The sequence below is a fragment of the Rhipicephalus microplus genome, unplaced genomic scaffold (assembly GCF_043290135.1).
Source record: "Rhipicephalus microplus isolate Deutch F79 unplaced genomic scaffold, USDA_Rmic scaffold_12, whole genome shotgun sequence".
In the NCBI taxonomy this organism is placed as follows: Eukaryota; Metazoa; Arthropoda; class Arachnida; order Ixodida; family Ixodidae; genus Rhipicephalus; species Rhipicephalus microplus.
Genome location: NW_027464585.1, coordinates 21,999,858 through 22,026,048, shown reverse-complemented (window position 1 = coordinate 22,026,048; position 26,191 = coordinate 21,999,858). Strand labels below are relative to the sequence as shown.

At 45.0% G+C, this 26,191-nt stretch overlaps 1 long non-coding RNA gene across 1 annotated transcript in view; it reads right to left on the bottom strand.

The window, feature by feature from the left end:
- The window catches only part of LOC142783738 (uncharacterized), a 121,171-nt gene that overhangs the window by 41,697 nt on the left and 53,283 nt on the right, over positions 1–26,191 (bottom strand). The window contains exon 2 of the long non-coding RNA XR_012888433.1: positions 14,452–14,558. This is a non-coding gene — a long non-coding RNA (uncharacterized LOC142783738). The remainder of the gene's footprint in view (positions 1–14,451; positions 14,559–26,191) is intronic.

Genomic DNA, 26,191 nt, shown 5'->3' with positions numbered 1-26,191 from the left:
TGATGACCCGTCGACCGCCACAACATGATGCTGCTCTCTCGGCCTTGTCAGCAGTTCCTGACCACGCAACCTTTCTCGCCGAAATCAAGTCGCTCGTGCGTGAGGAAGTTGCCCGCCTGGTCTCTCTACTGGCTTTTGCTTCCCCACAACATGCTTAACAGCCATCAAGTACACTTCTACCTCCGCTCCGCCGAGCCATTCAGCAGGAAATCGCGGAGGTCGTCCCTGAATACCACCAGCTGCCTCCGGCATCTGTGCCACTCAGCTACGCCCAAGTTGTTGCCAGGCCGCCCCCACCGATTTCTGTCACTGCTCCCCTAAATTACACCGAATCCGTCGCGAGGCCCCAGGCCTTTGGAGAAACTGCCTCTTCTACATACGCCGGCGTCACCCACGTGCCCCGAGTGCCGCCTACCATGCACTCTTATCAGCAGCCGGCTCGCCAATGGCGTTCTGCGACATGGATGCGGCCCGCAAACCAATGGCGCACTGCTGACAATCACCCCATCTGCTTTGCTTGTGGTTGCGTCGGTCACGTAGCACGCTATTGCAATCGTGTGCAGGAACCGCAAGTCGCCTCCAACTTTCCAAGCCAGTCAAGCCGCTTTTATGACCAACCGCCGCTTATGTCACCGTCGCCCCGCCCCGTTCCGTCTACCCGCCGTTCACCATCTCCACAACGTCGCTCACTGTCGCCAATGCGGCCCCGTCCACTCGAGGGCGACCAGAAAAACTAGTCGTTGCAGTCGACGAGGCAAGGGCTGCGACGCTGTCGAACTGCGGAAGCCCTCAGGAAAGCCCGTCGAACGTGATGAACGTGCTTGTGGATGGCGTTCGTGCATCTGCCCTTGTAGATACTGGAGCCGCCGTGTCCGCGATGGACGAAAAACTTAGCCGATTACTGCGCAAAGTGACCACGCCGATTTGCGGGCTCTTCCTCCGTACAGCCAGCGCCCAAAGCATTCACCCTACAGCGATGTGCACAGCCCGCCTTATGATTCAGGACGTGATGTATGCGGTTGAATTCATCATAATTTCTTCATGCTCTCACGACGTCATCCTAGGATGGGATTTTCTCTCCCGCCACGACGTCGTCATTCATTGCGCACCAGCAGAAATAGAACTCATGACATTCTGTTTTTTGACGCCAGCCGACAGTTCATCTGCTGCAAACAAATTACTCGTCAGAGACGACACTCAAGTGCCTGCAAACTCGTTCGTTGCAGTGTCGCTCTACTGCGCAAGCCTTTCTCACACCGCTGCACTACTCTCGCCATCTCATCGTGTTTTCATAAAAAAAATCTTGCTGGTTTCTTTCGCGACCGTGCAACTCACTCACGCCAGCACCACAATTTTTGTTGTGAACTCATCTCCGTACAGCGTTACGTTGATGCAAGGGGAATGTCTCGGCAGCGTGGAACCCATCGAAGACGTGCAAGTTATGGGTCAAACCGATGACATGCACTGCTCAAGTTCCTGTACGCTTGGTGCTGTTTTGACATCTGCTTCATCATCCGATGATATATTCGGTCCCTGCATACCCGACGACCTTACGCTGGGCCAGCGTTCCCAGCTTTTGGGCCTGTTGGAAGAATTCCGCTCTTTTTTCGATGTCGCTATACCTTCTCTCGGCCGCACATCCACCGTTACGCATCGCATCGACACAGGCGCACAGCCACCGCTGCGGCAACGTCCATATCGCGTATCTCCCATAGAACACCGTCTAATCAACGAGCAAGTCGACGACATGCTTCACCGCGATGTTATTCGCCATCTAGCAACCCCTGGGTATCTCCTGTCGTTCTCGCCACGAAGAAGGACGGTTCTGTGCGGTTCTGTGTGGACTACCGACGCCTCAACAAGATCACTCGTAAAGACGTGCATCCACTACCGCGGGTAGATGACGCGATCGACAGCCTGCAAGGAGCACAATCCTTTTCATCCCTCGATTTGCGCTCAGGGTACTGGCAAGTACCTATGGCTGAGGACGCTCGACCGAAGACCGCTTTTGTCACCCCTGACGGCTTGTACGAGTTCAACGTTATGCCGTTTGGGCTGTGCAATGCGCCCGCCACTTTTGAGCGCATGATGCATACAGTTCTGCGTGACCTGAAATGGCACACGTGCCTGGGCTACCTCGATGACGTCGTCGTTTTTGCTCCTGACTTCTCGATGCATCTTCAACGTCTTCGGCATGTTTTAACGCGTCTGAGCAACGCCAGTCTGCAACTGGACCTAAAGAAGTGCCAATTTGCAGCTCGGCAGCTGACAATACTCGGCTACGTCGTGTCCAAGGTCAGGATTCTCCCTGATCCAGCCAAGCTTCAGGCCGTGACCGAGTTCTTCAAGCCGACATCCGTCAAGGAACTGCGCAGTTTCGTACGACTGTGTTCCTACTTTCGGCGCTTCATTCGAAACTTCGTGACTATCATATCGCCGCTGACGAAGCTTTTCGGAAGTAATGGGCCTCTCCATTCGTGGTCATCACAGTGCGACGACGCTTTCAGAACGCTTCGTCGTTTGTTGACGTCGCCTCCCATACTCCGCCACTACGACCCTACGGCCTCTACAGAGGTACATAAAGATGCCAGTGGTGTCGGCCTCGGCGCTGTCCTTGCGCAGCGCAAACCAGGGTTCCCGGAATATGTCGTGGCGTACGCGAGCCGTACGCTTACTAAAGCCGAGACTAATTACACAGTCACCGAGAAAGAATGTTTGGCAATCGTATGGGCCCTTGCAAAGTTCCGGCCTTATTTGTATGGTCACCCATTTGATGTGGTCACCGACCACCACGCACTATGCTGGTTGTCGTCATTGAAAGATCCCTCAGGCCGTCTCACCCGGTGGGCACTTCGCCTGCAAGACTATGACATCCGCGTGCTGTACCGTAATGGAAGGCAACATGCTGACGCCGACGCCCTGTCGTGCTCTCCCTTGCCTGACGACAATGCCAACAACTCAGTGTCTCACCTTGCCATTTCTTCGATTAGCATTTATGCCATTGCTACTCAACAGCGCAAGGATCAATGGACTGCCTCACTGATAGACTTGCTGACTGATCCACCCACTTCATCCACTCGCGCGTTGCGTCGTCAAGCCCACCATTTCGCCGTTCGCGATGACCTCCTCTACCGACGCAATTACAACGGTGACGGCCGCCAGTGGCTACTAGTCATACCTCGCAGTCTGCGCTCTGACATATGCGAATTCTTTCATTCTGATCCGCAATGTGCGCACTCCGGAGTATCGAAGACTTACCACCGCATTCGCCAACGGTACTTTTGGCGTGGCATGTACCGCTACGTGCAGAAATTCGTTCGCTCCTGCATATAATGTCAGCGCCGCAAAACTTCAACGCACCTGTCACCGGTAGGTTTGCAACCTCTACATTGCCCTGCCAGGCCGTTTGGGCAAGTTGGCATCGATTTGTATGGGCCACTTCCACTAACATCGGCTGGTAACCGCTGGGCCATTGCTGCTGTGGACCACTTCACGCGATACGCCGAAACGGCCGCTCTTCCCGCGGCTACAGCGAGCGATGTGGCCCCCTTTCTGCTCCAACGATTCTTTCTGCGACACGGTTCACCCCAGGAACTGCTCAGTGACCGAGGCCGTGTCTTCCTGTCTGAAGTCGTTGAAGCCATTCTCAAAGAGTGCAACGTTGTCACTGCAAAACTGCTGCTTACCACCCGCAGACGAATGGCCTCACCGAACGCTTCAACCGTACGCTCGGCGACATGCTCTCCAAGTACGTCGCCACCGATCACACAAATTGAGATTCCATTCTACCCTTCGTCACCTACGCATATAATACCGCCCCTTAGAGCACAACTGGCTTTTCACCTTTCTTTTTATTATATGAAAGGCACCCGTCACACACCATCGACAGGATACTTCCGTACAGGCCAGATCCGTCTGAGTGGGCACCTATTTCTGCTGCAGCCAAGCTTGCTGAAGAGTGTCGAGAGCTTGCAAAGACCTTTACTGCGCATGATCAAGAGCGGCAAAACAGCATTCGCGCTGACGCCAGCACTACTGCGCCCACGTTCCTCCCTGGAGCGCTCGTCTGGCTCTCGATCCCTACTACTGCAACTGGCCTATCTTCAAAACTATTGCCCAAATACGAAGGCTCCTACCGTGTCATCAAATGCACTTCCCCAGTCAACTACTTAATTGAACCCATCGAACCATCTTCGGACATGCGTCGTCGAGGACGCTACATTGTTAACGTGGAGCGCCTCAAGGCCTACCATGACCCGCTCATTGTAACCAGCTGTTAGGTCGCCAGGTGGCTCCCTTTTCGTACCCGGGGTAGTTGTGGTAAAGCCTTTGAACAGTGGGTCGTCCTCTTCAGCGCCTTCTAGTTTCATAAGAAGAAGAGCAGCTCGTGCAGAGAGTCGATCCCCGCATTGACTGTCGCTGTCGTGAATCATCGCTGAGTGTCCGCCAATAAACCGCTTAACAATATATATATATATATATATATATATATATATATATATATATATATATATATATATATATATATATATATATATATATATATATATATATATATATATATATATATATAGTCAAGTAGATCCTCGGTGAGCGGTCACAACGTGGTTTATTTCGACGTTTCGGCCTAGAGTCTGGCCTTCATCAGGCCTTCATCCTGATGAAGGCCAGACTCTAGGCCAAAACGTCGAAATAAACCACGTTGTGACCGCTCACGGAAAATCTACTTGACTATATGCAACGCTACAGCCACACTCAACCACCATGCCTGCCTATATATATATATATATATATATATATAGTTATATATATATATATATATATATATATATATATATATATATATATATATATATATATATATATATATATATATATATAACTTTTTTTCTCAAGACTATATTTTCATATTCAAACGTCAGCTAATGGTAAGAATGATATTAGCCCTTGGAAACCTTTCAGTAAATGATCAGAGGTTTGTATAGTGTGTAAATCACTGGTATGTTTGTATCTCTCTGCCTTTTCTCCTTACAAGTCTTCTGAACCGAAAGCTTTCCTATCATTGATCTACCGAAACCTGAGTATGGGTTGCAGGAAATCGTGGGATATTTATAAAAACGATGGCTGCGCAGTGGTCTCTAGGTGGTCCAGGCGGTCTCCCATACGCGCAAAGCCACAAAAACTCTCTTGTGCTTCTTTAGAAATCCAGACTTCACGAAGGCTTGGGAAAGAAGAGCGCGAGATCATGCTTTGAAGTCTCGAGCTAACTATCTCTTCTTACTCTTCGTCCTCTCCCTGTCGTTTCTTTTTGCAATATTATCCCTTTGCCTCTCTCGAGGTATATGGTAGCTAACCGTGCCAAGCTTGATTAAACTAAAAGCTTTTCTTCGTGATTTCTTTCTCTTTATTCATTGGGCCTGACACAGCTTTTATGAAGGAGTCTTGATTGCAAAAGTTCTCACTACTTGGAGATGCCAGGAATATGAAGTTATCCATGCTATGATATGACCATGTTCTTTTGCCTGAAATACCATATTGTGTCCCACTTCAAAAATAAAAGTGTCTATAACGAAATTTCGATGCCGTATACCCTAGCTGAGTTTTTACTGATACAGGTCTCTTCTGGTGCCATCTCCTATGTGCTATAATGCCAGGAGCCTGAAAATATTGATCATTTTGGGTTAGCGTGCCGTCATTTTACTCGCCATAAAAAGCATTTCAAAAAGATATTCACATACTTAAAAGTTACTCTGAATTCCCAGAACATTTTTTCCCTTGGTGTTTCTTTTCGGGATTCAGTAACAGGGACATCTGCTTAGCCATATGCTAATTTCTCTTTCTTCTTATTCTTTCTCTTTCTCTCTTCTGTTCACACAAGAAGAAGTTCCTGTTAACACAATTTCGTAGAAAATATTTGTACTTCGGAATTTTTTATTACTTAACTGGTTTCCAAAATAATGCAAGCTGTTACTGTATGTAGTACCCTCAATAATAAATTTCTGTCTATTTCACTGGCGATCAATTGTCGATCACTCTATACTAAAATTAAAAATTTTCTTAATATTTATCGCAAGTTTCCTTGCCGATACTCAGTAAAGGCAAGTTTCCATAAATCAATTCAAGACAAGCAAGCAAGCATGTCAGCGCATAGTTCATTGTGGCGCCATCACACGAGATTCAACGAAAGCGTAAAGTATCCACTCTGATATTTTAGTGAACACGATGCTTGGCCTGTTTCCCAATACAGCGATGGAAATACCAATACAGATGTCACTATACTAATAAAGCTGTAACAAGTGACTAAAAAAAAATCACAGCATACCCAAGGAGGGAATGATGACAAGTGGGTGAAGCGTTCGTCTGTCTGTCTATCTGTCTGTCTGTCTGTCTGTTCGTCCGTCCGTGCGTCCATGCGTCCGCTACTATAACCCTAGAGCATGCATCAGACGGATCACGAACGCTTCCCCCCCTCAACATCATTCACTCTGTTGATATGCTGCGAATTTCTTATTACAATAGTGCCATGTCTGCTATTTATTCCTCAACTATACGAAAACCAATAAATTCATCTAGCGATATTATTTCCGAAGACATACACAGACAACGCATTCAACTGAGGAATTCTTCAAACTAACTAGAAGCGGCTACTACAACATACTACGAAAGAACGATTTACAACCTAAAGAGCTTCGCTCCTAAATTCGACCATTTGCAGGTGTGTTTCAAACCCGAAAATTTTGAGTGGAAAGCGGCCATTCGACTTCTCAACAACTTTCGAGAAGCTGCGCGCACCTCCTAAAGCAACGACACACGCCACACTACCGACTACAGCAGCACGAGCGGATTGACCCTGTTTGGGCTTCACTTCAATGGTGCTATTGTCGACATTCCGAGCAGTCTGCTGTTCTAGAACACTTCACTTTGGCTGACTAATTTACGAGTTTTGCTACATTTAGCTTCATGCATGTGATCTAATAATTATAGTTACTGGGGCTGAACTTCCCAAAACCACCAGATAAAATTATCAGATGTGCCATCGGGTAATGTCGGCCATATAGGGTTCCTTAACGTGCACCTAAAGTAAACGGGCCCCCGTAGCATATTCACCTGCATGAAAAATGCTGCTGCTGCCGCTGCTGGTATTTCGCCATCGGGTCAGTTGTCGAGCACCACGACCACTAAGCCGCCCTGGTGAGTATTTAAGTGGCTTTTCGGTAGCAGAATTATATTGACGAATGGTTTTCTTTCGCACGATAACGTTGAAATAGCAATATCTTGTATCCTAATATACCTAATACATTATTCAACACATCATAAGTGCATATTACCGTACACGTCCTGTGGCATGCCCCGCTGTGGTGGTCTAGTGACTAAGATACACGGCTGTGGACCCGCAGCCGAGTACCTTGTCCTTAAAATCCCGGCTGCAGCAGCTCCATTTTCAATTGAGGCGAAAATGTTGTAGGCCCGTGTGCTCAAATTTGGGTGCACGTAAGGAACCCCAGGTGGTAGAAATTTTCGGAGCCCTCCACTACGGCGTCTCTCATAATCATATGATGGTTTTGGGACGTTAAACCCCACATATCAATCAATCCATTGGCATATGTCATGATGCTGGTGCAAATTATTTAAAATAGCGCCGAACATTGATACCTGGAACTCAGTAATTTTATATAGTACGAGAAATTTTTACACCGAAAGTGATTATGATATCAGAACACGGGTGATGTGCGACCCTGTAGTTGTCCGCCGTCGCCGGCGCCACTGGTGTACGTAACTGGTATCGCAAAAAAAGATAAGAAAATGTACTATATAAATAAAAACACTAGAGATACAATGGTATTCGAACCCGGGTCCACTGTGTGTCAGCACAGCATTCCGCCACTGAGCAATGTCGGTCCTTGTATTAGCTCGTTCCCCAACTGGGCAGGCTTTACGCTGAGAAAGGAATTGGGCTTATGTGGCTAATAAAGCGTTTTAGAACATCAAAAAACAACCAGGCTTCACACAATGCGAATTGTGTAACGAGTGGATCTTCCAATGCTACAACCCACTAGAAAAGCTTATTCTTGAATACCTACTACGTGTGCCGCATACCCACATCAGGCATAAATAATTGTCGTATGCCACTGCATAAAGATTGATACAAAATTCCTTGCAAGTGTGTAGCGGACACCACACTTCTTCGAAGAATGACGAAAGATAGCGTAGTGAATGCCAGCCGACTAAACAAAAATTATGAATAGTTATGGCGTAGTGGGTACCCAGAAAGTGTGCTTGTAGCAGTTACCCAAGAGTGTTTAGAAAAGCCTCTGAAAAGCCGCTCTGCTGGCTTTCGCTATGAGTGTGCTGCTCGTTCCGCGCGAGCCTGTCTGTTTTTTTATCTGCTGGTGCACAAGCACTTTTTTTTTCTTCTCTATATAGGCAATTGGCGCATTATCTATTCTATGTGCTGATTAATGCCCGAATGTCACGTTCTAATATTTAGGAGCTGCAATGACACCTTTTCCTGTCTTGATCGTAATTTTGGCTAACTTCTGGTTACATAGACAGAATTTTTGGGGGTGGGGAGGGGATAGGAATCGATGACTTAGTTACGCTTACGTATGTACGGTGCATGAATTTGTATATTTGTGTATGTAGAAGCATGCTACATCAAAAATTTTCGGGAGGGGGTGAAGCCCCAACCCCTAGACCACTCCGGCCGTGCCAGTGTTATTTTCGTTTGAAATCGTTGACTGGGTGAGTTCGTCATTCAAGATACTTGAAATAGATATTGTATTTTAATGTGATTGTCTCTGAGACGCGCTCGTATTTTACCTACTTTCATTCGTTCGGAGTTATTATTCATTTGTGAGAGTGCAGCTAACACTCAGTACGAACTGGTTCAGTAGGAGCAATTTAACCAAGTTCTAGTTAAGAGTCCTGGACTACACATTCATGGGGAAGACCACCGTGGTAGTAATAACTCGTTCAATTGCCATTGAAGGTCATGGTCTTGTGCAAGAGTACCCACGGTGTACTTCGGTTTGGGTGCAGGGTAAACAGCTCAGGTGTTCATAATAATTGGAAATCACGACACGTTCATTTTTATAAGGTGATTTTTGTACTTAAGCATCTCATATAAATGTTGTTCTAATAATAAAATACTTTAATTGTTATTATTACGACTAATAAAGGTATCACGCCACTAGCGCGGCTCCCACAAGTTCATTTCTGCAGGAATCGTTGAGGTCATCGAAAAATTGGCTCCTCATTTCTTTAAGAGAATGATATAAATCAGCCCACTTAATTGAGAGAGTTCATTAAGAATGTCTCGACCTTAGGAGCTGAAAGGTAGTGAAGGACCACATGGTGTCAGATTAGCACTCGACCGAGGATAGTTTGGTGTCATACAGAGTTAGATTTTAGCATGATTGGTTCTTATAATGCCTGTTTATAAAATTCATTTAAACGATTCATATGATCGGACGATCCTTTAATTATTTTTTTTCGTTATGCGATAATAAATTGAACACTGCTGCCAAGTTTCAATTCAGAGAACGCCTGAAGTGAAGCGATCGCAGAAAAAAGTCGATGAAGACAGTGGGACAGAGGCTGATAGAAGACGAATAGCACTCCTATAAGCTTGCTGCACACTCTAGTATAGAAGTTCACTATAACCAGGGAGGTTAAAGTTATATTTCCTAGAGTGGAGAAGGCGGCCCTCAGGTGAAGCCGTGTGCCGTTATCTTGCTTAGGCAGGAAGCGCGCCTTCCTCAACTCAAGCGGCTGCGGCCGCACAGGTGTTCTAGATGTTCGCCGGCGTTGTATAGCCTCCGGATGGCGCAATGAATACATCGTGCCTTTCTTAAGGATACGTAAGTCATGCGAGATGGTTTTCTGGTATATTGTTTAAGATGTTAGTATCATATTTAGAGCTTGATTTGATTGATTGATATGTGGGGTTTATCGTCCCAAAACCACCATATAAACATGAGAGACGCCGTAGTGGAGGGCTCCGGAAATTTCGACCACCTTAGTTTCTTTAACGTACACCCATATCTAAGCACACGGGCCTACAACATTTCCGCCTCTATCGGAAATGCAGACGCTGCAGCCGGGATTCAAACCCACGACCTGCGGGTCAGCAGCCGAGTACCTTAGCCACTAGACGACCACGGTGGGGCGAATATTTCGAGCTGGATGAAAACTGTATGCTGGAGCACACGCATGTTCATAGTTCTCAACCAGTATTCGTATATCTGACGCTCAATCTTTTTTTCCTAACGGATTTCGTATGGATCAAAATGTTCGAAACACTTCGGGGTGTGCTTTTGAACACTCGTGTCACTAGATGACGGAATGACTGGTAGCGAAAATACTGCGATCACATATGTTAGAGGCACTTGTAAAATTGTTACAACCGGATTGGACCGTCACCCGCTAGTTGACCTACTGGGCTAGATGCGTTTTCAAAACACCTGGAATTTCCACTTTACAAATCCTTCTGCTTGTTAATACCACTAGAGTGGTAAGCGAGAGGGAAATGAACGCATCGTTAACTATTAGTTTATAATAAATAAGCGTCTCCGTCATTTCGTTTTTGATTACTGGCAGCGGCATAGCCAGAATAGCTCAAAGTGCGCGACACGTACGGAGTGCGCTGTGGTTGAGCTATTAGCTATTATGGATCGCCACCAACTAGTCTGGTCATAAACCTTGCGAAGCCAATTTTGTTTCGATGGTTTTGAGAGGGTGTTTTGTTGTTTTCGGGAGGGGCATCTCCTTGAAATCCCCATGTACCGCTCCCTATGCCATGGCGAAAAAATTTTTGGGGAGAACGGAGGAAGGGCGGGGGGGGGGAGACGGGTTTGGCTTGCCGATCTCTGGCTACGGCCCTGCCGTAGCCAGGGATCGGCAAGCCAAACCCTGTGTTAATTGTTGTTGTATTAATTAGAAGCTTTACTTGTTTCCACGGGGGTAGCTAACATTGTTTGGGCAACACACAGGGACCTGTTTTTTTAGCATTTGTGCGTTTTATTTTGTTATTTGAAGTGCAGCGAGTAAAGACCATTGTCTAAACTGTGCAATGTTTGTGGTGCAACTAACTACAATGAAAGCGATCATATCCGAGCGATACTCATGCCATCATTTGTATTCAACTTGAAGATGTGAGAGTTCTATCGACTACATGATAGCTCTTAAAAAAGGTTTGTGTTTTCTAAGGGGAGCTCAAACAGCCCCAGAAAGAAATTATACCACCGAGAAATTCTAGTGAACCAAAAGGGCCAGGCTTTGTTCTCCAGATAAATAAAAGGGATCAAGAATTAAAAGCCCATTGCTGAAAGTTGGTGTTGGGGGGAAAGGCGGCTCTCTGCAGTTTTCAATCATAAGTACATCTCTTGTTCGATGTGCATATCCTTCTGTACATGAGAAGCTTGGGACACCCACTTTTATAATCCACGCTAAGAAAGTGGTCGAAATCTTCTTATACATAAAACTTTGTCACATGAAGAAGAAAATAAACAAGAAATAAATGCCGCGAAAGTAAGGTCAGCTCTCCCAATTATGCTTCTTTAAAAACAATGAAAACAGCATTGTATACCTTTTGTCAGTGTGCATTATTGCAAGTAAAACGCCCAGAGAAACGAAGTAGAGTCGACTGTATTTTTGTTTGCCACTTGATTTCTTAATTGACAATTTACCATTTAATGCCCACCATAACCGTCAAGAACCATGGCAGAAAGAAGCGGCGGGCGTGCTTTGGCTATACCGTATTTGCCTAGATGGCCACCACAGCTTCACTGCGCCTCTTGGGTATGTATAGGCCACCTCGACCCCAGCAAGATTTATTTAAACCTCCTTGACCATAACATGTTAGCTCAGCAATGAACCACTAAACAAGGCGTCAGTGGCGGTGAGGGCCATCCTTCCGCCTATTGGAATTCCGGCTATGCTTCTCATTTTGACCTACGCGCACTGAAGCATTGAGACGCTCTTGAATAAAAAAAAATCTTTCTGATGATAGGCAGTCTTATCAGGTTCGAAAGGAAAAATATCACGTGTGCTTAATCATTGAGCAGGCACAAGCATTGTTCTTCTGCGAAGTTTCCTGCGACAAGAACAAGAAGGCTTGGTAACCACGTGCGGCTCGAAACGAAGAAAGTGACAGAATGTCTTCGATAAACCGATACAGGCCAAGGAAGTTGTCTTACGTAATGGACACAAAAACCACTCCTAATTAAAACCTAAGTTCGAAATCAATTTTTTATTCAGCAAATTTCTTCGAGTACTTCCGGGAACAATGCGCAAGTATAAAGGCAGAAAGCTGCTGTCTTCGCAGCTTACAAGGTTTCTACTCTCGTTTTTTTTTTGCTTAGCGTCGGAAACGAAAGAACTTTTATAGAGACATTTGAACATTGATCAGCGAACTTCAGCATATCAGGAAAAAGTTCGTTATATCAAAGTTTGAGGTTGTATAAAATGAATAACAACACAAAGATGAAAAGCAAGCAAGCGAAGAAACAACGTACAGACAATCACGGAACAATGCGCACGTAGCTATGCAGCCAAACAGAAATTCAATATAAAAATTTAGCCACGTATCCGCGTGCTTGTCTGCAAATGTCTGCGTCTTTGTGCCAGCGTCGATTCATCGCTTTTTCAGTGTAGGCTAGGAAACGCCGTGATTTTTAGAATTACGTGTCTATGTATATCCCAGTAAAGGAGCACACCATGTACTTAACGCTTACATATTGATATTGCTCCTCAGATAGGTGTAGTAATTGCTTTTTGATTCACAATGTTCCAAGCATGAACGCAGGCGCCATTTCAAGATTACTGCACGTTGAGAAAATGTTGAAACTTTGGCCAAGTCGCTGAAATGTGGGGCAGACAGACAGAAAGAGAGACACACGAAAATTTCTGCGTTTAAGCATTGCAAGAAAGACTACCGTCTTCAAAAGTATGCAACATTATGCGCAAGAAACAAGAACGCACAGTCATACTGGAGAACTCAGGAGAAAAAAACGCGAGCTAAGAATAACTGAGTTGGTTGATATGTATGCTTTCATACGCACAAGATTTGCAAACACGAAGAAGGTAAAAAAAGTCAGAATGGGACACCTAGTGATGGTGCGCACAACGCGTCGAAAAAGAATAAAGGCACAAAAACGTATCAGCGCATAACTACGCAAAAAGAGAACCAATCAATGTGACACGCATAGAGTTTACATTGAAGATAACTTATAAGGCCTTTTGTTTCACCTTTATTCAAGTTAATCGATCATTGCCCCTCGTCAGCTGTACCGCAAGGATCCATCTTAGAACCACTGCTTTTTTAAAATTTGACATGCACGCTATTGCTCACGATCCAGGTGACCACGTGACTGTCAGTTTGTTCACAGATGATGGCTTATTATATTGTGGAATTAATAACTAGAACGATCTGGTGTCGCTTAAGCAAGCTTTTAATGCTGTAGAAAGATGGGCCACTAAATAACAATCGAAAACAATGAATGCCAATCAGCTGTGCTCAGGTTTACAAACGGAAAAAAGTACGTAATAAATTGTCATTGTTAGATAAATACTACACCTAAATGAAGCTGATGCGTACCTGCTCTTAATATTTTCAAACGACTTACGTTGGACATCACATTTCCATGACATTTGTGCAGCTGCAGAAAACAAATTATGGTTCTTTCGCCGCAAACTAAAACTAGACACAATCCGTGAAGCTTCTTGCAATATTTGACTTGCTTAAGGCCAGTGTTAGAATATGTTAGTGCAATATGGGATTCATTCCATTCGGGCCTAGTAAACAGAATTTAAAAAATACAAAGACATACCTCAAGGTAAGTTTTTTGTGTTATTCGTGACCATGTTTCTGAAACGAGTCGATTGCCGGCATTGCGTACACTGGTTCAACGCCGGAAAGTCGTTCGAAATAAATTGTTGTTATAAAAAAGACACCTAAATAATAAAAGTGAACCTTATCTTTTTTCGAGGCTTATCAGCAATGCCAGATAATGCAATCACTTCGTGGTTTCGGTTCCAGGAGGCGATCTTGACGTGTACGCGCACTCTTTTTTCGATTAACGATAAAAGAGTAGAATCAGTTGCTAGTGTCCGTACTGAATTCGGGGAGCAGTGAAAGCTTTGAAGGGTGCAATAAACATATATCATAACATTGACCATTCCGAGTTTTCTACGTGTGTACAATGCCATTTTGTTCGGGAATACATCGTGTAGTTATTGCATAGTGCATGCCATCACAATATCTGCATGTACGTTTTTCTACAGCATTTTTAATTAATCTTTTTTTGTTCTGATGAAAAGGTGTAATTTTATAGGTATTTTTTCAATAAAATATTTCTTACTTGTTTTTGTTTTATGGAACATTTGCTGTACCTACTCTATTACACCCATGACGGCCAAAAGCATTTAAAAAAAATATTGGCGTGTACTTACACTCTGGGCAATGTTTCGGTGTCCTGACTTACTTCTTGTGTCCGTGTGTGAACTTCCTGTCTTTTAGAACGAAAAGGCCAACGTACTGCTCCAACCACGTCTCAATCCTGCGAAGGAAGTGCAGGTCGGACGGACTCAGGAAGGTGCTCTTTTAAGGCAGCCCGAAAGAGGCAGCTCGTCACTCCCTGTCGTAAAACACGGGCGCCGAGAACGCGTCTCGAGTGTGTGTAGTACATGTCCCCCCAGAAGGGAAAGAATTACTTCCCGAGCAATCTGCGCCCAGGCATGTTCGGCTCGGATGAAGCCAGCCCGGGAACTACCCTAATTAAGCGAGGACCTGCTCGGTCGTATATATTCGCTGTCATTGTTGAGACTTGACAGAAGCACTTAAGGGAAGGGATGCTGTCGCTGAGTTTTCTACCCCGCTTGAGGAAATAAGTTTCCTTCTTGGGCGCCACATTAGGTTATTGCTTCGCCTTCTATGTGCGTCGAGTTTTTCTACAGTAGGCGTCCCAGGTAAGCCTAGCTACTTGGTTTTGCAGGTGACAAGAAGAAGTCAAAAGTGCTTACCCTATGCTTTTTCTTTGAGCGTACGTGCATGCGCTTGTTAGAACGTGCCTACCTTTACTTCCCTCTCTCTGTGGGCGTGCGTGCATGTGGCCCAAAGTTTTTTCCGAAAAATTTGGCATATTGCACGTACCATGGGAATTTATGTTATACGAACCTTGCAGAGGGAAGGTTACTGTGGTGTAATTTTGTAGCAACACATAAAAAACTGACGCGAAACACATTTACAATTACAATCAGGGCTTCGGCGCATGCGTGTCTAGTCGGGAAGAGTCATTGAATATAAAGACGAAGTGGACGATAACAACAAACAATATACTAAGGCATTGAGGAACCCACTACGAAAGCATTGTTCGCTATGAAAGCTAAGGCGGAAGCTAAGCGTTTAAATAGTCTAAAGCTCGTGCGTACGAACATCTTGCGTATACGGGGGCAGATTACTGTCCGTGCGGTTGAGCGTGCTGTTTCTTATGCATTGTTTTTTCCTATCCCTGGCTTCACACAACCACAGAACAATAAAACTAACAAACAATAGAAGTTTAGCCATCTTTTCGGGTGGCATCGTCAGTACACAAATGACACGCGATGAAAGAATGCATTGTAGTTATATCTTGCCATAAATATTCCGTAGTGGATCACGATTATTACTACATACAGTTTATGGAACCACATGCACCGGCTATCAAAACATAGTGCCACGTGTTGCGCAGTTACGGTGCGCGTGGCTCACTTGCTTTATTTGAAAAGGGCCATCCTGCGTGCTTCCCGGAGAAGAGACGCTTTGGCTGCCACGAAGGACGGAGACTGTCACCCGCGCTGGTCCTTTGTCACTGCCGGGTTTATGGTCGCTGCGTGGCTTTCTCACCCTGAGCCAGCCCTGCCGTATGCCGTGTTTAGTTAAATAAATGTTGTTTTTTGTTAGACGTGAAGCCTCCGTCGCCCTTGCTATATTTACGGACGGGACGCAGCAAGCTCGATACCCACAAGTTTGATTACGATGGATGTATCATGATTCCACAAAATAGCTTGGGCTCCACTGTTCTTGTCGTGTCAGTGTCGTTACATGATAAAAATCAAGCACGTGGCCCTTCGACAGGTAGTGGTCAACTAGTTCAGTCTTAGGAGATGTTGCATATAAGGCTTTTGCAACGTCCGTAGTGTGCTCCTAGAGGCTAGTACAACGTTCTTGCCGCATCTAACTGGTGTAGGTGACATTTACTCATGCGCTTACTACATGCACTTAGTCTTTCCTTTCGCCTGGTCCCGACTCCCGATGTCGCTTTTTCTGAATGCTCTCGCGCTTGAATTACCAAGGTGTGTTCTCGCCGTTTCTCTGTAGATATACTGCCAAGCACCTGTGGCGCTTACACGCATATGCCCATGGTATACGGGTATGTGCCACACGTGTCTGGAGGAAAGGGTTTAAAGGTTTGAGGTCATACGTGACAGGATTCACGTTATATACAAGTCGTGAACTGATAGTTACACTACTGTAATTCTCTTTTTTTCCCTACTAATTTTGGTTCAGCACAAGTTGAACAGGTGGCCACGAGAGCACCAAGACGTAGGCGGCTGGACAGACAGACAGACAGACAGACAGACAGACAGACAGACAGACAGACAGACAGACAGACAGACAGGCAGGCAGGCAGGCAGGCAGGCAGGCAGGCAGGCAGGCAGGCAGGCAGGCAGGCAGGCAGGCGGGCAGGCAGGCAGGCGGGCAGACAGACAGACAGACAGATAGATAGATAGATATATAGATAGGTAGATAGATAGATAGATAGATAGATAGGTAGATAGATAGATAGATAGATAGATAGATAGATAGATAGATAGATAGATAGATAGATAGATAGATAGATAGGTAGATAGATAGATAGATAGATAGTCTATAGTACGCGAAGAAATGCTTCGCTTTTAAAGATGGCGGAACTTCTCATCTCAATAACTTCGACCCCAAAATGAAGTCAGGACTGCGTGTGCGCTTAATAACATTACCACACACCACCTGAACTTTCACGATGAATCTGAATCAATGACTACCATAAATAGTCTATTATGGCCCACTAGATCCATCATTAGAGACAGGTGTTGAAAGAAAAGTAACTGTGGAATATTTAGAGCACCGACAGATGTGGTTGAACACTTCTACTCTTATAAATATTGCGTAAAAGTATTGTAAAACAAGATGCATTGTTTTCTCTTGCTTACAATCATATAACGTTATTTTGTGATCATTATGTACCGTAATGTCCTGTTGCCGTAACGTTGGAGAAAGCCGCAGCAAGCGTGTTCAAGACGACACTTTTTTTGTGGGCAAGTTTGGGCCCGGCAACTGAAAATTCAAGGTACAAGAAGGCCCGGGAAACTCGGCACTACTTGCGGTTTCAAGGAACATGCACGCTCTTAGCGGTGGCTGGGCATCCTAAGGGCCGGTTTGTTATAGTGAGGTTGATGTGATTGTTCACCTTTATTGTCTTCAAATTTTTTTACAAATAAAGTATTCGATAACCCTTTAAAAACTCCCCTTTTCTTTATATCTCTTTTATTATTCTTCATTTTGTGAAATTTATATCGAGCGAAGCGCTGAAAGTGATTGAAATGAGTTCTTAGCATTTGCTTCTTCTCTCTTCTCCTCCTGGCCCCTCGCTCAGTGGTCGTGCATGCCAACTACGGGAAAGAGAAACACCGCAAGGGGTGGCGGGCAGAGAATGCAAACCGCAGTGAGCTACGCCGAAGAAGTGAACCATGCATTTGTCGAAAAAGGCTCAATCAGGCAACACATGTTTTCCATGGCTCTGAAGTGTGCATACCCGGTGATTTCTAGGTCCGCGAAGGTTTCTCAGCATTTTCTAAAGATAATGGGTGAGCCCAAGAATTTGGGCCAAGTATTTGAGCAGGTATTGATTTTGCATTGGTACATGAGTAAACCTAGTTGTCTGACAGAAATGTGCTGCCCCTTGTTTAATTGGTCAAGACGGCGGCCGATCTACTGTCACGAAGATGCATTTATTTGAAGGGTTCAATTGGAGTTGACTTGGCTACATAGTTCTAGCTTTCTTTTTTTACTTTTAGCGTGTAGTTCCAATGCTGTCAAGTAATTATAGGCTGCTTCCTGCTCATGAGACTCTTGTAGCCACTCGTTCAAAATCTGTGAGTATTCTAATGCTGTCACTCAAACACCCTTGATGGATTAAATGCTTCTAAAAAGTATTACAGAGAATGTCGGTGGTGTCGACGTTTTGACAAGTGAACTTTTCTTTGTCACGGCAACGTCGTTGCCCTGACAAGGACAAGTCAGCTTGCCAAAACACTGTTACCAGCGACGTTCTTCTTCAAAAAACTTCTGATCGCTTCAAGTCTCTCCGCGCCTTTGGACTTCAGTCTCTTAAGTCATCTGTGAGAAAACTATGTGCGCCGTCATAACATGACGTGATTGAGTCAAATACGACGTGTTCTACCTGCGATTGTCGATAATTTTCGCATTGCATGGTTCGCATCTTCTGAGTTCAATGTTTGCTCATTATAACCTTATGTCAGTTGTAAATTAAAGCTGATTTTAAAGATCGGCACTTTCACAACACGTACAGGTGTTTTTTTATGCGAAACGTGTAATAAAAACGTTCATTTAATTTGTACCAATTGAGTTTTCTTATACTGAGGCATCATTCGGTGTAACTTTCGCCTCTCCAGAACACATTAAGGAAATTTGGAAAAAAAAATGATTATAAACTTTTTACGGATTGTCGCATCGCCCAAGCGACCAACGGACCTGAAATGCGGCACGAGCGTGTTTCGCTTGATACGAAGTGGAGAAGGAGGGCTTCCTCAGCAAACCTCCCCCTCTCAATTTTTCGTCTTTTCTCTCTACTTGGTGACCTCACCAGCGATGTCATCAAAAATTTTTTTGTTCGTGATTTCTTTCTTGTAGGATGACCGGCAACCACCAATGATACAAGCGGCGATGCCACTGCGTGTCAGCCTGCAAGAGCGAATATACATGGGAGGTACAAGAGGTTTCTCCCCTTGGCACAAGCAGTTGGTGAGGTGCAGACGTAAGCAGAAGCGTGCAGACCGTGGGATCGCGTGGCAGATTGTATCAACGCACCTTATACCAATCTGCCGCCTGCTGCAATGCCCATGCTCGTCCCGCCTTTAACAGGTGCATGCCTTCGCTTGTCGCTCTGTTTACAGGTTTACGGCCCTCGTAGCCAAATTGACAAATGGGTGTCGCTTTCTTTGCTCCATCAAATAGATGCCGTTCGTTTGCGTAGTGGCTGTGGTGGGGCCAGTTTAACCACGGAGCTTGTAAGGCTAATATATAAAGGCTACTTAGCATGAGCATATATCGGTTTCTTGTAAAGGCTAATTAGCATAAGCCTAGCTAGCATCACATAACCTAGTGCAGACAAGAATACAATATTGCCGCGCATATGTGCCAATAGCGAGGACGAAGATGCAGCGCGAACACATTTGGTTAAGACAGGACGAAGGAGACGTGGCTGCTTTTTCGTTGGTTGGCTTCAAATAGTGGTAACGTGATCAAACTGCTATTGCCGCTGGGCTCTAACGTGTCGTGTGCAAGCTGCGAGCATCTTAAAGATGCTCAGCTAGAACTTTGACCGGTGGTTTCTTCGAGACTTGGGTGAATTTGACCGGTGTTAACTTCTAAGCGATGTTTATTCCTATCATTTAGACGATTGCAACCATGCCAATGACTAATTCGTCTCCTGGCCAAGCACTCAGCTCTTGGTCAGCCTCGTTGCCTAATGATTAACGGCCGTTGGAATCCTTTTTTCACAGTGGTTTTAACAGCATCTTTGTGACGCTGGTGCGTTGTTCGAGTGGGCGATTTATCAGGCTGAACAATCCAAAAGCTGTCCAGGTGGACCTCCAGGCCATAACCTCACACTTTCAATTGATAAGCGACGTTCGACAATTTGAAAGAGGTGGTGCGGTATGTATATTGTCAGATCCTTCATGTGTTGCGGAGCTCCTAAAGTTCAAGGCATTCGTGTCAGTTCCGGTTAATGCGTTCATTCAGCCTCATTTGGCATGTACAAAGGGAATCGTTCGAGGACCTGACTCTCGATTGTCACCAACCGAGACTCCGGAGAAGCTGCCGGACGCTAGCGTGATAGCCATATATGGTATAACCGTGTAGCGAATGATGAGAAAGTCACCACAGAATCAGTTATTTTCACCTTTGCCAGCACTGTTTGTCCATCTGAATTGAAAATATGGCTACTCATTTTTCGTGCAGAATGCCTAGGCTCCCGTCCTCTTCAGTGTCATAACTGCTGGCGTTTTGGGCACAGCTTTGGGGGTTGTAAATCAAGTTACCGTTGCTGAGAGTGTGGTGCTGATCATCCCTCCAATAAATGCACTGCTTAGATAGCACTATGATGTCTTTGTGGAGCAGATATGGCTTATTACATAAATTGTCAGGAAAGGGAAACGAAATACAACTCCTGGAAATAATGGATAGGCAAAAATGTTTACGACGACATGCTATTCCTGTTGTCAAAGGTCGGACCTTCGAATATACTGGTCTTGCTGTGAGGCAAGAGTCATTGTGAGGTCAAACTTTTGCAACTTGTTGAGTCAGCAGTCCACAAATTGATGCCGAGGGCGTTGGATCAGATAATAAGTACTGTAACTGGGTGTGTCTCGCAATTGTTTTGCTCGCAGTTGACACAACTACTTTCTAAAGCTGTAGCGCCGATGACCATTCTGATGTCTTACGCAACAACAGTAGCCGGCGCAGAAGTGTCTAGTTCAGCACCATAACTGGAACATTAGGCAAATATAACGCCTGCTGTATTGGAACCTCCCACCTTGAATTAACTAGTATTTCCGGATGAGATCGAAATCAGTTGTGTAGCAGGCGCCTGAAACAAACTGAGTCCCCAGTAAAATTCACGTGCCCCAGTTCTAAAGCAAAAAAAGGTTATTCTAATACCACATGAATTCTTAAAGTAATTTGGAAACAGTCGTTGTTGATCTCTTCCGTGCATTACCCTGATACTTTGAAAGTTGGCAGTGGAATCGTCGTTCTTTGTTTTCCGCTTAAAGAGAATTATTTTGCCTAAATATTCAGTTAAATCCCGACATAGTAAAGTTGCAAGAAACCTGGCTTACGCCTGATAAAAATTCTTTTAAAAACTTTCGAATATTTTGGTTAGATCACCCTTCACTTGGGGGTGGTGTAATAATAAAAATATCAAACTTTGCCACAAAGAAGGTCTGAATTTTTTTATTTATTTCTCAGACTGTGACATTGTGGCAATTGTTATTGTAGCGCCACGCCGGTCTTGGCAAGCTGCCGCGCTGATGAAGAAGTGAGCCGCGTGGCTCGTAATGCGCGAGCAATGCAAACATGGATAATTCCAGTTGTTTTATGTATAGAAATCTTTTTCTTTTGTGTTTGTGTTTTTATTATGTTTTTTTTTTCAAGGTTTTGTTGTTAGTTTAGAAATCTAACACGTTTATATTATTACCTATATTAACTAATAATCCAATCCTTCCTATCAAGAAGTGAAATAATTTAAAAAGCAAGGCCCCGTCCCGTTCATGGCCTATCCCCCTAGGTGGGTTGCGCCAAGGTGTTGAGGAACCAACCAACAAACCAACAAGGAATCGAAGAACGGCAGAGCTCCTGGCCTGGCTGGATGCTGCAGCGGTGACATTGCCTACGCCTGCGTCCCAAATAAAAACTGTGACCTTGGCACGGGCTTGTCACCGCGGTCTTGTCTCTCCTTCCTACACAAGTGGTGACCACGGACGAACGGACAAGCGACAGGCGCTGCACCGCTGCCTCTTCGCTTCACTGCCATATTCTAGCCAGCTTAAGCCTTGCAGCCACACTTCGTCCCACATCTACTTCCGTTCCAGACCTCCTGCATCGAGTTATGGTTCCAAGAGATCGAGGCAGCCTTGGAGCTCAACAGCATCTGGCTCCAACAATTCATGTTTGAGGTACTTGATTACCATCTTCTGTGAGACCTCAAATACCACCTCACGTACCTCGCTGGAGCTCTCACCCTTACGGTCACCTGCGTTACACCATGCTCCAGTATTACGAAACCGAACATCGCCTTCTCAAAACCTACACCATGGTGTCTGGCTCATCTTCATTTAAGCTTCCCGCCCCCTGGCCAGTCCAGGCTATCAACCGGCCAACAACTCCCGGTCACACAGGTGATGGAGATCACCCTGCCGTTCCTAGTGGCCCGTCAACCGAACGGCCCGACTCGCCGTTGTCTCCGCCTCCTATCTCGAAGGTGTTCCTTCTGCCACAAGGGCCACTTCCACCCCTCTCAGTGACAGACTCATCGCCAGTCACGGCATCACACGCCATCAGATTAATTGCAGAGTCATGTTCTGCTGCGCCGACTACCTCGGCAGATTCACCGATAACAGACTAGCCAGCTGATCCTCTTGATGACTTATCGTGCACAACCACCGAGCCTCCCACTAGGACAGCGACGACGGCGTACAACGCATCGGGCCAGCCAGGATTGCAATCCCCCGTGTATGCTATGACAGCCACACAAGCAGTCATTCAGCATGCTGCCCTGCGCGCATGCTCTTCGTCATCTGACCTTCAAGAAAATTCCACCATCACTGTTTTGAAGTCTTGTTTCACTGCGGAGCCTGCGCCTCCTCTACACGACATTTTCATTAACGAGCCCCAGCCATGCAACGAGTGAAACTTCAAAAATGCATGCACCCTGGCTTTATGTACGCCGACACTCTATTAAAACTATGCATCTCTCCCTCTTGCTTTTCCGAGATGACGAAGTCATTCTGATTCGAGCCGAAGACACGGGCAACTTTGCACCCACCTTTCCAGTTTGACTCAGGATTCAAGCATTCACTGCAGGAAGGCTCGAGTGCGGCGAAAGCACCCCTTGACAAGTCGTCAAATAGAAAAGGCACACCGGCATCGATGCTTTCCACACCAGCAGCCGACACTGTGCTGACAACGCCGTTCGCACCACCAGTACCGTCGTTTCTGCATCTCCAACGCCAGAACACCACTTGCACTGCAGCCCGGCACCAACGGTACACGTCATGTGGACATCACGGCACGTTCCAGCACCCGCCGACCTGTGCAATCATGGCAGCACTATGGACACTGCACAACACGCCAATCGGTGACATATCATCGCAGCTTCCCGCGCCTACGTCGGGGGCACACGACTTGCGTAGCCCACTCATACGGTTGACCACCAGTGTTTCCACCAGCAGTGTTCGTCTCCCACTATTCTAGCCCACTCCGCTGCTCACAGTGCGGCCCACTGGAGCTACGACACGCAACCTATGCCTTTTCAGACCATGACTCGCACTTTCTTACGGGATGTAGACCTGCTACATAGTCCATGTCACTTTCTTTTTATACTTTTGTATGTTCTTTTGAAATCACACAAAACGCTAGTGGGAGAGCTATGTAGCGCCTCACCAGCCATGGCCAGCTGCCACGCTGATGAAAAACTGAGCTGCATGGCTCGTGATGTGTGAGCCAGAAGGAACCTAAGAATGGCGGCATTCCTGGCTTGGCTAGACGCTGAAATAGCGACTCTGCCTGCGCCTGCGTCCGAAATAAAAGCTGTGACCTCGGCAAGGGCTCCTCGCCGTGGTCTCGTCTACCATTCATCAACACCATCAACATGTCAGGATTCCGCGCTTTCTCTAATATAAATGCATATTTTCCCTCAGGCGTACAAAATACACAACAGTTGGACTGTGTCTCAAGTAGCTTCAAGAGCGAAATAATTCACACTGTCAATTTCAACCCCCATCACGTGTCATGGTGTTTTATAACAGACTCTGCTGATAGTTTTCTGTGGGACTGGATTACGCATAAAAGTTTTACCTGCCTAAATATTACGCAGCCTACATTTATTCGCGGTCGAGCACAAAGTGTGAGATCTGATTTTCTGTAGCGCAAGTGCTTCGCTGAAGTCCTGGAGAACAGTCAATTTCGCATCAAACAGTGATCACCAATCGGTATACATTCAAATAGGTGTCCCATCAAATTGTTTGAAAGAAAAGCTATAACACTGTTGAAATATAAAATATTTAGACAGCTTGCGCTTTCGCAATAAGGTAGCATCCGGTGATAGAAATTAATACCTCGGTAAGAACGTTCTCCCTGTTTTAGAATTACCAAAAACATTTCGAAATTTGTGATTACGTCGGTGTCATCCAAGAGTGCTCCACCCAGTCGATAGTAGAACACAGATTGTACGCGGAATTAAAGAAGAAAAAAAGCTGAATGGAAAAAGCTTATACAAAATCGGAGCGCGCAAAGATGGATGGATTAATTATTCCTTGCGGCAACATTTAAACGTCAGTATCGCGCGTGAAATAGTAATATTATAAGAATCATTATGACTACCGTCTAAATGAAAAAAGATTCAAGCACTATTCTATTTCCTACGTTGTATAGAAAATTTTAATGCATTAAATGTGAACTTAGTTGTTTACACATCGCAAGAATTACAGGAAACACTAAATCAATTAGCTCAATAGTAAAAAATAGATTCACAACGCGCCTTACTCATCGTCTTAGACATCTGTAAAGCATACAATAGTGTCGAACAATCTCTGCTAATGAATTGTTTACGATGCCTTGGACTCCCTTCTTGTATTAAAGAATGGGTTAAGGAATTTCTAGAAGCAAGAGAGTTTTTCTGCGTTAAAGATGGTTTTTCGTCCTGCAAGCACCAGCAGACGCGAGGATGCCCCAGGGTTTAGTGTTTTCACCAGTATTATTTAACATCTTGATGTGTACTATTCCTACTTGATCAGCGGTGCAGACTTAGGTTTATGCGGACGACATAGCCTATTTTGCCATGGCTGCTGACATACATCGCCTTTACGAAACTTTACAGTCGTACTTGAGTGAACTCGAGAAGTGGGTAGTTGGAATACAATTAAGTCTTAATGCCAATTAGTGTGCTATTGTGGTTTTTCCCGTTAAGAATACAGTAAGAATACCTCTTATTTACAAGCTGCAGGATATCTCGCAAGTAGATTCATTAAAATACCTTGAAGTCATATATCAATCTTTTTGCCGATCGCCATTGCAGAGTGGAATATATAGCCAGATAGTTTTGTCTCCGAGCGTAACACCATTGTGTTTAAGCAGTTGCTTACTGGTCACCTCACGCTGTAATATTCGTCACAACCTTACACTGTTTTCCATGTCTCGTTGAATTGTAATGTTTTTATTTTTTGCATCATAACACCTAATCATTTCACTGAGATGTGTGTTTCAAATTTTTGACCTGACAAGTCTCATGTCTATATTTCTATGTTATTCCCACCCTCTTATGTATTACCCCAACAGGGGCTGTTCAGAGAAAAATTATTGATGATGATGATGATGATTATGTAGATAATGCGCAACTAAACTCGGGAGCTCATATTGAATATATTACAAAAAAAAGGAGCATGGGCAATGAGTGTATTGCGCAGGCTGAGCAGCCGCAGATCAGGTATGAGAATCAAAGCACTTTTGATAGTCTACAATATGAAGTACGAGCGGTACTAGACTTCGACTCTGTTCTTTTATTCAGGGCGGAAGCATACGAGCTTCGGCCACTAGTGCTATTAAAGCGAGAAGCTTTACGGCTGTGCTTAGGCCTTCCAAAATATGTGACAAATGTAGTATTATACCTGGAAGTGAGAACCTACCCCTATTAAGCCGATTCAACCTACTTGAGGTGCAGACTTTCTTACGGATGTACGAAACACTGTCTAATCACACTAAAAGAATTTTCATCTCCAATCATGATTTATTTTTCTCCGAGCACTGGCTTACATTTCGCAAGCCAAAAATTACATTTGTACAAATATTACTCGATTCCTTAAATGTCCAAATTCATGATGTACATCCTCTGACCATGCGAAATAAACTCACAGGCACTGTCTATCCCGATATTTTTTCAAACGACGCGAATTTACCTTACGGAGTTTTAAAGAGACTGTTACTAGTGCATCTAAATATTCTGCCAAAGAATGTGGTTATTGCAACAGATGCATCACATACGGAGGAAAAAGCTGGCATGGAAATATTCTGCCCTTAACTTGACTGGTCTCTTTGTTTGCGACTGCAGAATTTTATTCAAGTTTCTGTAGCTGACTTTATGGCCATTATATTAGC